The sequence below is a fragment of the Erinaceus europaeus genome, chromosome 17 (assembly GCF_950295315.1).
Source record: "Erinaceus europaeus chromosome 17, mEriEur2.1, whole genome shotgun sequence".
In the NCBI taxonomy this organism is placed as follows: domain Eukaryota; kingdom Metazoa; phylum Chordata; class Mammalia; order Eulipotyphla; family Erinaceidae; genus Erinaceus; species Erinaceus europaeus.
Genome location: NC_080178.1, coordinates 23,625,475 through 23,636,299, shown reverse-complemented (window position 1 = coordinate 23,636,299; position 10,825 = coordinate 23,625,475). Strand labels below are relative to the sequence as shown.

At 36.2% G+C, this 10,825-nt stretch overlaps 1 pseudogene; it reads right to left on the bottom strand.

The window, feature by feature from the left end:
* Positions 1–333: 333 nt before the first annotated feature.
* On the bottom strand, positions 334–10,067 carry LOC103120933 (ribosome maturation protein SBDS-like; annotated as a pseudogene).
* Positions 10,068–10,825: the final 758 nt, after the last annotated feature.

The window sequence follows — 10,825 nt, the reverse complement described above, 5'->3', positions numbered from 1 at the left end:
TAAAATTAGTCTTAGTCTACTGTGTCAAATTTAACTTTTTGTCTATAAGGGTTGCCTCAAATCACTTTCATCTTGGAATGAAAGGAGACAGCAGTAAAATGCTACTACTTATTTTATCCCTTGGACTTTTCGTTTTTGGCTAAAATCCCAATTATTAAATGGAACTAAATTAAGCCCACATTATTACATTTATTTAGCAAAGTCTCTTTGCATACTTTTCACACAAAGATAGCAAACATCAAACATTTTGAGCAAGTATTTGGCAGATCACAAAAAGAAGAGCATTGTGGGGAAAGAAAATGCCTTAGTCTTTTGAAGTAGAAGAGATTGATGTCATTCAAATTTCTCTTCACCTACTTCCTTATCTCTCAAATTGAGAACTTCTAAGGAAGCTCTGCCTTTTGTCTCCTTTTTAATTAGTTCATCAGTTTCACTGAAGCAACCAGGATTAATCAGACATTAGAAGGTCTATTTGTTGACCATAGTCTTTAATTTCTATAACCTTTATCATTGGCTTGAGCTTTTCTTTTAGCTTCTTTCTTTCATTCATTGGGAGATTGAACCGAATTCTCATATGAGTATGGTCTAACATCATTTTCTCCTTGAACTGGTTTATTACTTTCAAAATGTGCCGTTTTGTACTCTTGTTGGTTTTGACTGAATAGTGAATGTCCTTCATGGCTCTTTATCAAAAGATAACAGTGTCTGGTCTTTTTGTTTCAGGGTTCATACATTTGTCAGCCGTAGTAGTTGCAATATCTGCTCTAGCTGTGTGCACTGTTCTTTATCTGATAGCTGAACCTTTCCATTAGTCATCTCAGTCTGGTCAACTGTTCCAAAAGCATTGATGAGATCTTACTTCTTTGCTACTTGGCCTTTAGAAACATCTACAAACACTGAGGTGGGTCCGAACTTGAAGAACTTTTCCAGACTGCTCTGCTACCATTTTTAGTTTTCTTTTTTTCTTTTTTCAGGCCCTTAATAAGAATTATGTCTTCATTCTTTCATGTGAGATATTCCAAAACAGCACCTTCTTTTTGCAAATGTTTTACGGTTCTATATGTGAGAAAAATATTTATTCTACTTGTTTGAATAATTTTGTAGAGTGACACATTTATACACATGTCTACCTACCTACCAACAGAAAACTTAGAGCAAACCTTTGCAGTCTACATTCACGGAACCTCTTGAAATAGCAAGATGATTCTGTTTATGCCACTAGGTTTATGGTACTTTATTACTAAGAAGTACTATGGAAACAATCAACCACCCAGAATTGTATAAGTGCTGTGGAGCAGAAAAGCAGAAAGAGAGCTCACCTGGATAGTGTATTTCATTTACCATGTGTATAAGTTGGGTTTGAACCAGGTTCCACCACACTGGAGGATGCTTTTCTGCTGTGGCATGTGTCCTTCTTTCTCATTGTCTTTCCCTCTTTGTCTCTCCAGGAATGGTGGAATCTTGGAGGCATAGAATCTCAGTGAAAATACGGGTGGCAAAAATATTTTACTACTGCTACTCTTTCTACTTTTAATTTGAAAAAGTTCACCGCAGCTAAAAATTTATGACAGTGGGGCATTACTGGCAATATCCTAATAACAAAACCCTCCTTGGACATCATATGGATTTTAGGCATGTATATTTATTTTTATATTTATGGGCTCTTTGACTCTGTCAGGTTTCTTTTGACTTAGCTTCTAAACTCCCTCCTCCTCCTTTTACTCTACCCCCCTTCCTCCTCCTCCTCCTCCTCTTTCTTCTCTTCTTTCTCTTCCTCCTTATTCTTCTTCCTCCTCCCTTCTGAATAAAAACTAGACTAGTTTTCCTTATACATTGTCAAAAGGTATGTGGAATAATGCCAATGACTTTGATGAGGAGAAAAAGACTTTTTATCACAGTTTGCTACTCTAAGAATAAAATATATATTTATTTAAATTCTAAGTGTTATGTTTAGAATATATTAATATTAACAATACTTAGCACATATTATATACAAGACATGCACAGACACACATGCATACTACAGACTACAAGACACAAGAAATATGCCCAAATAATACATAAAAATTTTTGTGGTAGGAAACTTTTACACACACACAGACACACAGACACACACACACACAGACACACACACACACACACACACACACACCATTAGGCACTTTCTAGAGCAGACAAGATCACAGAAGGTTACTTTTTGAATTCTTGCAACTTGGTGATTCCATCTCCATGGATGGGCTTACTAACAGTTAGGCAGGATTTCAGGTCAGAAACTGCCCAGGGCTACAGGATCCTCTTGTGCAAATCTCCTAGCAGCAGATTACAGGAGCTCTGCTGGCACTGGCCTTGAGCCACCTCAACACCACCACCTCACTGTGTTGGCACAACATTAATTTGCAGAACTTAATCTGTGGAGCAGAGGAGCCTGAGGCCTTTCTAAAGCTCCCACATTTCCCTATTTGAAAACTATTGGAGGAGAAGTTGCTCATTTTCATGCTTTATTTCTCTTGTTATAATAGATTTAGAAATAAGTAGAGCACTCAGCAAAATCTTTGAAAAATCTGCACTTTCTTTCATAGAGTTCTGATATTGTCTTGGCTATACATCACACAACATCTGAACCAAACCAGAGCCAATGGGCTGATTCAGTCAGAGGGAAGCACCTTAGCTCTTTTAAATCAGGCATCACTTTTTTCTTTTCCTTTGTTCCTTTCTTCTGAATACAAACTAGGATAACCAGTATTCTTTCTGAATACTAAATATAAAAGTGACCAGAGTCACAGAATATCAACTGTAAAAAGAATTTCAGAGTACTAACTGCTGCCTAACTGCCTTGTGTGTTATAGAAGAGAAAATTGAATTGCAGTCACAAAAGTAATATGATGGTAGCACATTTGAAAATAGATTCTTTCTTTCTTTCTTTCTTTCTTTCTTTCTTTCTTTCTTTCTTTCTTCCTTTCTTTCTTCCTTTATTTTTTTGGCATTACTGGGATCTCACTGTTTTTGGTCAACATGTTTAGGGAGGGCTAGAGAGAGATGGACAGAGATTAACATCTTTCCTGCATTGTATATGAAGTGGGGGTAATGGAGTATGCGGAGGGGAAGAGAAGTGTCAAATTTCTATTTCTTACACATACAACCATAAATAAACTAAACAAACATAAATAAACTAAAATATTTCTGAGGGTAAATCTGATTAAGTCTGACCATTTTGCTAAAAGATGAGAACTTCCAGGGCAGTTGCCTCTACTCAGAGCTGGAGAAAATCCTAGCTACAGCACTCACTCAGAACTCCACCTGATATTCATTGAAAAGAGCCCAGGAGATGGATGGCACACTTGGAACTCACTTTACAGAGAGCAAGGACCCACGTTCAAGCCCCTGGTTCCCACCTGCAGGGGAAACAAGTGCAGGGCTGCAGGTATCTTTCTGTCTCTCTTCCTCTCTCCTTTCAATTTCTTTGTTTCTATGCAATAATAAATAAAGACATTCAAAAGAGAAAGAATAATAAAGAAAAATACCCCCCCTTTTTTTGTTTCCATGGTTATCTCTGGGACTTGGTGCTGGCACTAAGAATTCACTGCTTCTGGTGGCCTTTTTTTTTTCTTTTCATTTGATAGAACAGAGAGAAATTGAGGGGGAAGTTATAGAGAAAGACTGAATATTAAGACACCTGATATATGGTGGAAGCTTAAAATTACCTTGTGTTCAAGTGCATGAATCTAGAAACTAGGACATCAGAATTTGAATTCAGGTTATTTGTGAACAGGTTACTTTATATGTATTTCAGTTCCTTGTTGTGTAATGAGAACAGTAATAGTCCACACAATATGGTTCTTATAAGACATGGTATGGTATGGTATGGTATGGTATGGTATGGTATGGTATGGTACGGTACGGTATGGTATATAATACAGTGTGTTACACTACATGATATATGTGAATATAAAATGTACTGTTTACAATATTATGTACTGTTTAGAATATTAGATTAAATTTCAGTATTTAATTTGTGCCAAAGTAATCACTATTATGTGATAATTCACTAAACTGTAGACATCGTAATTTGTAAGTCACACCACTTTTGCATATACCACCAAGAAAGAACAAAATCTTGGGCTGGTTAAGCAGTTCACTTGAACAGTGTGCTGCTTTGTCATGTGTGACCCTGGTTGAGCCCTGCCTTCACCACACTGCAGGAAATCCAGTGGTGTGTTCTCTTTCTGCTTCTCTGTCTCAACCTCAGCTTCTATCAAGGAAAAAAAGAAATATAAATAAAAGACAATCATGGGAGTTGGGCTGTAGTGCAGTGGGTTAAGCGCAGGTAGCGCAAAGTGCAAGGACCCATAAGGATCCAGGTTGGAGCCCTGGCTCCCCACCTGCAGGGGGTTCGCTTCACAAGCAGTGAAGCAGGTCTGTAGTTGTCTATCTTTCTCTCTCCCTCTCTGTCTTCCTCTCTTCTGTCCAGTTCTCTCTGTCCTATCCAACAACAATGACAACAATAATAACTACAACAACAATGAAAAACAACAAGGGCAACAATAGGGAATAAATAAATAAAATAAATATTTTTTATAAAAAGACAATCATGAAAATTTATATTTTAATTTTGAATACAATAAATATTCAGCTTTCAGTATAAAGTGTACATTTCAAACACAAAGAATTGTCTTCATATTTGCTAAATAAATATATAAATATATATATAAGTATATATATGTATACTTTTACTTAAGAAACACATACATGAATTTATAGGTCACAAAATAATAATATCTTAATAAAATATATATATTTTTCTTCAATTATTTATATGTACATTAAACATGCCAATAAATGCTGAATAACTGATAGTAATACATTTTCCCCCTTTTGTTGCCCTTGTTGTGGTTATTAATGTTGTTGTTGATGTCGTTCATTGTTGGATAGGACAGAGAGAAATGGAGAGAGGAGGAGAAGACAAAGAGGAGGAGCGAAAGATAGACACCTGCAGACCTGCTTCATCGTCTATGATGTGACTCCCCTGCAGATGGAGAGCTGGGGGCTCGAACCGAGATACTTACATCCATCCTTGTACTTCGCACCACATGCGCTCAACCTGCTGCACTACCACCCGACCCCCATAGTAAAACATTTTAATGAACTTATATTAACTTGGCAACTAGTTGACACTTCATGCAATGTATTGCTATTTAGGTAGAACATCTAATTTATAGCAATCTCCTTATTTAAAGATAATTTTTATTTCTTCTTTATTCTGGAGCACAAAAATAAGTAAAGTCTTCTAAAAATACACAAATTTTCTCTACTGTCTTATTACTACTTGTACTCTTACTCATCTCAAACTTTCTTTGTACTTTGAACACTGATAATTCTACCATACAGATTCATATGTTTTTTTTTTATTTTTTTACAATAATTTATTTTTTGACATTGAATTTTAAGTTATTATTCATGAGTTATCATAGTCATTATTTTTTTATTTATAAAAATGAAACATTGACAAAACCACAGGATAAGAGGGGTACAACTCCATACAGTTCCCACCACCAGAACTCCGTGTCTCATCCCCTCCCTAGATAGCTTTCCTATTCTTTATCCCTCTGGGAGTATGGAACCAAGGTCATGTGGGGGTATTTTTAAGAATTTCCACAGTGACACAGAATGCATTTTTATACTTTAGTAGTTAGTCAATCTTAACCAATTCAAATGTTGTATTTTTCTTTGAACTTTGAAATTCAGTATATTTTGAGTAGATGGTTATTTGTAGTCAGCCATAGTTTCACCATGGTTCTAATAGATATAGATAATGCAGAAATACAAATAACATTCTCTTGCTACTTAAATATGTTTAGAGAGAGATTTTTAGGGACAGGAGAGCAAATAATAGCTAATAGTAATGTGAAGATTATCTAAGACAAATGAAAAAAGTGAGAGGGAAATACAAATTTTAGATTTTTTTAAAAGTGCTTCATAGAGAGGTTGGATTCAAATTAAGTTTTGAGCAATACATCAGAAAGGTGTGTATGTTATAAACATTATAGTCAGCAGAGATGCAAAAGCTAACATTCTTCAGAAGAAAATACATAGAACTCAAAACTAATTGTGGCATATTGGTGACAAATTGAGATGACTGATTCACTTAGTACTATTGCAGATACAAGAGAAGACTGGGAGAAATCTCTGCTGACTGAAAGAATAATGTTTCAGAGATTTTACTGTTGTGATTTTTCAGTGTAACCAAAGAAACAGAATGCATAGGAAAGCAAAAGAAACATTCATGATACTTATGTGACTTTTACTAGTGAATTAAAAGTTATAGGTGGAGTTGATCTTGCACCTCATTATATAGAAACTTTTGATACAAGGGATGTCTCAGTTTCACTTCTGGTCTCTGTAAAGTTATTCAAGTTATTTTAAAGAGCAATCATAAAATATCTTCCTTGCTGAAAGATCATTAAAAAACAGTTGAGGGGGGTGGATCGGGTGGTAGCGCAGTGGGTTAAGCATACATGGGACAAAGTGCAAGGACTGGCACAAGGATCTTGGTTCCAGCTCCTGGCTCCCCACCTGCAGGGCGGTCCCTTCACAAGCGGTGAAGCCGGTCTGCAGGTGTCTATCTTTCTTCCCTCTCTGTCTTCTCACCTCTCTCCATTTCTGTCTGTCCTATCCAACAACAACGGCATCATTAACAATAATAATAATAACCATATCAATGACAGAACACCAAGGGCGACAAAAAGGGAAACAAATAGTCTCCAGGAGCAGTGTATTCATGGTGCAGGCACTGAACCCCAGCAATAACCCTGGATGCAAAAAAAAAAAAGTTGAAGGAAGATTTTAAAAATTGAAAAAAAGGGTCCTGAGTGTTTCGGAAGACCATGTGTTATGTAAAGTAGACAAAGGAAACTTTTTCATAATTTAGTAGTGAGTCTTTAGTGAGATAGTGTAATAATTGGAACATTTCATTTCTTGTCAAGCTTTCTTTATAAACACTGCCGTATGTCAGTTCAGACAGATCACCTGGACTATAATGATCACTTTTTCTCCCTGCAGTGTAGGTTTGGTGAGTCCAGATAGATTGTCACATGTCCACCTATTGTCAGTGAGACAAGCACCAAAGTTATATGTCTGTCACATGTGATGGGCCACATCAGTGAAATATAAAGTATTAAAAAAGTCAATTACACCTTGTAGTTGTTAATTTATCTATATTGCATTATCAATCTGTAGAGTCCATAACTGTTCTCTTGAGAACTTTGTCTGAATTTATAGAAAAAGAGAGAGAGAGAGAAACAGAGAGAGAGAGAGAGGATAGCACATTTGAGAATGTCTATGGAGAAATATCTTTGAACCAAATGTTGATACCATTGGTTTGTAGTTATACTCCACAATTAAAATCTGTTTTCCAAAGCTCCAACACTCCACAGATATCCGTCTTGAGTCTAATAAAATGATGATTGCAAATTGAAATTTTATGTAGAGTGATTAAATTTCTCCATTCCTTAGTTTTTCAACTATAAAGTGATAATATTATTTCTAGTGGCTTGTTTTCAGGGCATGTTCGTTGCTAGGAAAATGTCTGGCACATCAAGGTACTTATAAATGCTGAAGCAAAAATGGTGTTGATAGTGGCAGTGTTACTATGTAAAACCTTTGATTAAAATACTAAGGATTACTTTCTCTCTTCTCAAGTCGTCATTTCTTGTGACCACAGTAACATTATTAAAAGGAATTGTTCCCTCTGTCTCCATAAAATTCTTTATTTTTATTTGTTCATGTGTATGTACTTACTTTTACATGTCCCTGTTTTATGTTCCTGCGTACAGGAGTTATAGAATTAAATCTTCTAATTTTGCCACGAAATTATTGCTCTTTGCTTATTTTACAGAGAATCTGACTAAATTAAAGTTTCTTGGAAATATAAATATCATACCCTTAACAATGGTTTCTAGTGCTTTTAATTTATGATATTCTGAGTCAAGCCTGTGAATGAAATTTATTTTCTAATTCCTAGATAAGATTTTTATTTGCTAATTTAATACATACATTAGAACATGGATATTAGTGCAACACTTCTGTTCTTAATATCAACATTTTAAATTCAAATATTAAATTTGTGCAGATTATTGCATATCTTGCTTCAATCACATCACACTCTTCCATTTTGGCTAGTGATTTCTTCTTTGAAAGAAGTAGTGACAAGTGTGTCCCATTTTTCATCTGTCAACTACAGAAAATAACTGACCATATAAAGTAAAAGAAAACAAAAACCACTAAGAAAACTCCTGTGTCTCTTAAACCCCATGATAATTGATACTTTCTCCTTGCATTCTCTAGACTAAGACCATTTTTAAAGCCTACCTGGCTGTCTCTTCTGAATGGGTTAGGTTTTGGTCACAGTAGGGGCAGGACTAAGACTGATCTGCTGATGGTCAGGTTTCATATGCATAAGGGTAAACAGCATTTCTATTTGTCAGTGAGAGACTAGTTTAATTATGCTCACAGCTGTGTCACTCATGGGACCTTTCTTGCAACAATCTGGCTTTCTAGTTCCTTTCTTTACTACAGATGAAACTTTCTAGTCTCTGTGCTTCTGCTCATGCTGACTGGACTCATTAGCTGATTCCAGCTGTTCTTCCATAGCAACAGACAATTTCACATCTGCAGGGCCATTTGGATCTCAGATGTGAGTGGCAAAGATCACTGCTTGACAATGTTTTAAAATTTCAGGTTGTAGTTAGAATTGGAGTCAATTTAAAATGAAAAGTTTTGATTACCTTATATCCTGACTGTGTATTGACATTGAAAAGGATGTCTTTACATTTATTTATTTATTTATTTATTTATTTATTTATTTATTTTGTTTCCAGGGTTATCACTGGGGTTCGGTGCCTGCACTATGAATCCACTACTCCTGGAGTCCATTTTCTTTCCCTTTTGTTGCCCTTATTGTTTATCGTTGTTGTTATTATTGTTGTCATTGCTGTAACTGTTGTTGGATAGGACAGAGAGAAATCGAGAGAGGAGGGGAAAACAGAGGGGGAGAGAAAGATAAACACCTGCAGACCTACTTCACCTCCTGTGAAGCGAGTCCCCTGCAGGTGGGGAGCCTGGGTCTCAAATCAGTAGTGGGGGTTGTATTGTTAAATGGGAAACTGGGGAATGTTATGCATGTACAAACTATTGTATTTACTGTTGAATTCCCCAATTACTGTTGTTAATTCCCCAATAAAGAAATAAAATTTTTTTAAAAGTATCCTTATGCTGGTCCTTGGGCTTTTGTGCCATGTGCGCTTAACCTGCTGAGCTTGCGCAAGACCCCCAAAGGATGTCTTTATAAGGGTGTGAAACTAAACTATACTATGTGAAATCTACATTAAAATAGTAGATACTGCACACATACATAAACAATAGAAAATCAAGATCTATGATTAACTGTAAATGAAAAACACTCTTCTCTTTCCCAGAGTGATTTGCTGCTATTCTAAGAGGCTACCAGAAGTACTATACTTTCATCATTGAAAAGGTTTTGTTCCTCTAATAAGCTTTTTGTATCATTTTCATCATCATTTTATTTACCTGAAAGAAATCTTTCAAGATATTTTGTTGAAAAGCATTATTATAAAAATAATGAATAAATAATCCTATGAGGGGATAATACTGTGCTTTTGTAAAGTAATTAAGGAACTTTTTATTGCGTTTGAAACACTTTTTTCTGTATTTCTCCTTCCTTCCTTAGCTCCTTCCCTGTATCTCTTCATGTATTTTTTTCTTAAATATTTATTTATTTATTCCCTTTTGTTGCCCTTGTAGTTTTATTGTTGTAGTTATTATTATTGTAATTGTTGTTGGATAGGACAGAGAGAAATGAAGAGAGGAGGGGAAGACAGAGAGAGGGAGAGAAAGATAGATGTTGAATAGGACAGAGAGAAACGAAGAGAGAAGAGAAAGACAGATGTCGCCCTGTCTTATATCATGTTTTGATGTTTGGCGGACTTTGTTTTGTGGCAGGGTGGACTGTTCCTGTCTTAGGTTGGGGATCAGCCTTCCGTCTTACCCGTCATTGGAACACCTGGCCATTTTTGCCCGGTAGTACCAGGGCCCTGTCTTAGGTTGACTGGATAGCACTAGTTTCCTCTTACCCGTCATTGGCTAGCCAGCCCTCTACATGGTGGACATTCTGATGGAGGGTGGCAAATCCTTCACAGCAACTCAATATTCTGCCATGTCCAGCCTATGATAGTGAGTTTGTATAGGTTGCATCTTTATGGCATCAATCTGTTGCTGCAAAAGGCCATGAGCTTGTTAAGAATTATAGGACCGTGGTCTGGGAGGTGTCGCAGTGGATAAGGCATTAGACTCTCAAGTGTGAGATCCCAAGTTTGATCCCTGGCTGCATGTGTACCAGAAAGATATCTGTTTCTTTCTTTCTCCTCCTCTCTCATTAATAAATAAATTAAAGTGTTGAGAAAAACGAATTATAGGACCTATTGTGAGCAGAAGAAGTAAAACAAGCTAGGGTCCCACAATTAAGGGTAGACAGGTAAGGAAGGGGGAATGTATCCATTGGTATGAAGAGGTAGGATCATATCTTAAGTCTAAGGGAAGCAGTCAGTGGATGTGATGTCTATGGGAACAGCCATTTGTCTTTGGGGATGGACAGTGGCGCATTGGGTTAAACACACATAGTACCAAGTATTTCACAGACTTTATTAAATTATTCACAATTAGTTGATTGTTTTTGCTACAAAAGTAAAAGTGATTTATTTCTGAATGTCTTCTTCATTTAGCCCTCATGGGGGCCCTGGAGGACATGCACATC